Below are 2,791 nucleotides of genomic sequence, written 5' to 3' on the forward strand. Positions count from 1 at the left end.
ACCCCCCCCCCCCCCCCCCCCCGCTTTCTACAGTGCTCTTTCTGTTTCTCCCAGCAGACCCTCCAAGGGCAGGGGTTATAACCTTGGTCTTTACCCACCCAAGGTCACGGGGCTGCCATGAGCCCCGTGTGCGCAGTATGACTCGGTTTCCCAGCCGCCCACTGCCGTGGCCCCCAAAGTGAGGCCCTAGGCGCATGCACTGAGGGTGAGTCTCAAACTCTGTCCTTTTTCTTTTTAACTTTTACGATGGCAGATTCCAAACAGACACAAAAATGGAGAAAGTGCATAAACGCATCCCCAGCTCTGACAACTCCAGGCGGGGACTCTCTTGTTTCCGCTCACCACCCCCGTGCCCTACCGTCCCCCGCAGCGGACAAGGCTTGTGCAAGTCCCGGGCACGTCGTTCTATCCGTAAAAATCCCAGTATGTTACTCTAATAGCAACTGCAATACCGTGATCGCACCCAGAAAATGATACGGAATGTCATCAAATATCCAACAGGGTTCACGTAATCTCAGTGGTCCCTTAGGTTTTGGTTTTGTTTTTTTCTATAACAGTTGCCCTACTAAACAAAACCCACGTGTTGCATTTGGTGATGTCTCTCACCTTTCTTTTAATCTGTGGTTTTCCCATTATTTTTTCCCCCGAAACGCATTTGTTGAAGAGACTGGGTGGTTTGTCCCGTCGAGATTCCCACAGTCTGGAGTTTGTGGATTGCATCCTCAAGGGCTGTGTTTAACGTGGTCCCCTGTCCCCTGTAATTCCCCAAAACGGTAGTTACACACACAAGCCTGGTTGGATGCGTGTTTAGTTTTTGCCAGGAACACTTTGTGGATGGCTCTGTTCTTCTATCAGGCAGCGCCTCCCCGCTTTGGGGCTGCCCCTGCCCTGGTAAGGTCCCCGCTTTGGGGCAGGGTCAGGAAGGGAGGCGCGTGGGGGCTCAGGAGAGGGTCTTGCATGCGGGAGGTGCGCCGTGACTCGCGGCCCCCGTCACTGACCGTGTGGGGCAGAGTCTCTGGCCCGTTTGACTCGGGGGCACCAAGCACCTCTGTGAGGTGCTTCACCTGTGCTGTCTCATTAGTTATGCCCCCTTTGCAGGGGAGAAAACTGCGTTGCAGGGGAGGTGATTTGCCCACAGGTAAAGGAGTCGCTTAGGAAGAGAAAAGTGGAGCTGGGCTTCAAACCCAGGTATTTCAGCGTCTGAACCTGTCCTCTGTGCTCCACCAGCACCCTGGGAGCTAAGGCGTGTGTGCACGTGCCTGTGTTCACACTCAAGTGCGTGCAGCTGGAGCAGTGGGCAGGTTGGCCAGGACCCCTGAGGGGAGCCCCAAAGTGGGGGTGAACAAGGCAGGGAAGGGGACTTTGTAAAAACAGACAGATGTGAACCAGAGAGATTGGTCGAGTGAAGCGCAACCCCCCCCCCATCCCCCCCTCCAGCCGTGCTGGGGGCAGGTGGTATCGGGATGGAATCCCCCCCCTCCTCACCTCTCCAACCTACCTGGGCCCCAACCCCAGCACCTGGACCTTCAAGGTTGGAGACGTGCTGGGAGCAGGTGGAATCCCCCAACCCCCTTGAGTCACTTGGCCTGCACGGGCCCCTCTCCAGCTGTAAAATGGGCTTGAGCTCGCTTTCCAGGCCCCTCCCTGGGAGAAGGAGATAAAGAGAGCAGAGAGATAAGTGAGGGCAGGCCCCTGCTGGATTAGCCCGGAATTCCCAGCAGCGCCTGGAGAGCGTGGCCCCAGGGGAAGGAGTGGGAAGAGGAGTTGCTAGTCAGAGGGCAGGGGCCAGTGAGCAGGTCACCCTTCTGTTGCTCTTTGAGGCCCTCCTTCCTCTAAATGCGCAACACCCACCTCTCGCTCTCCCTGGTGGCAGAGCCCAGAAGCTTCCTAAACAGCCTCCTAGGGATCTCCACCCCAAACTAAATCTACCCATCTTGCTTTATTTATTTTTAACTTAAAAAAATTTTTAAATTTATTTAGAGAGAGAGCGCACGCAAGCGTGCATGCGCGCAGGGGAGGGGCAAGGGGGGGGCGGAGAGACTCTAGCAGACTCTGTTCAGTCAGTGCACAGAGCCCCATGTGGGGCTCCAACTCACGAAACCGTCAGATCGGAACCTGAGCTGAAAGTAAGAGTCGGGCACTTAACCGAATGAGCCACCCGGGAGCCCCTAAGTTTTTTAAAATGTATGTTTGTTTGTTTGTTTATTTCTGAGAGAGGGAGACAGAGAATCCCAAGCAGGCTTCATGCTGTCAGCACAGAGCCAGATGCGAGGCTCAAACCCACGAACCATGAGATCATGACCTGAGCTGAAATAGAGTCGGATGCCTAACCGACTCAGCCACCCAGGTGCCCCAGTTCGGCACAGCTGTAATCGACGTTTCCATAAATAAGCTTGTATTGACAGAGACCCACGTCCCTCCCCCTGATTGCTTCCTTCGGGTGAATTCCTACTAGTGTATCACTGAATCAAAGAGCATGAACATTTTTTTTTTTTAATACCCTTCATAGAAACTGCCGGATGGTTTTCTGCCAGTCCTTGTCGAGGCCTTGCTTCAGGGTTGGACGGTGTTCAAGCTGCCGTGTGGGTGGGGCATGCCGGGGGCCCCACTATCCGTGGATAGCTGAGGCTTGGCACACAGTGGGTACACACGATACGCTTACGGAATGTGCAGTCTGGCCTTCCCTCTCCTCTTACAAATAGAGAAAGCGAGGCCCGGCGGTGGGAGACCGGTTCTGGGAAGGTCGGTAGCATTGCCAGGGCTGACAGGTGACAGTGCAGCAACGGCCCCC

General features: G+C 55.1%; 1 long non-coding RNA gene across 1 annotated transcript; it reads right to left on the reverse strand.

The window, feature by feature from the left end:
* Window positions 1–506: 506 nt before the first annotated feature.
* LOC121024422 (uncharacterized) lies at window positions 507–2,729 on the reverse strand. Its single transcript, XR_005787697.1, has 3 exons — window positions 2,501–2,729; window positions 1,499–1,644; window positions 507–755 (listed from the first exon to the last, which is right to left on the reverse strand). It is a non-coding gene; the product is annotated as an uncharacterized LOC121024422 (long non-coding RNA).
* Window positions 2,730–2,791: the final 62 nt, after the last annotated feature.

Source organism: Herpailurus yagouaroundi, unplaced genomic scaffold (assembly GCF_014898765.1).
Source record: "Herpailurus yagouaroundi ecotype Mexico unplaced genomic scaffold, PumYag 64656, whole genome shotgun sequence".
In the NCBI taxonomy this organism is placed as follows: domain Eukaryota; kingdom Metazoa; phylum Chordata; class Mammalia; order Carnivora; family Felidae; genus Herpailurus; species Herpailurus yagouaroundi.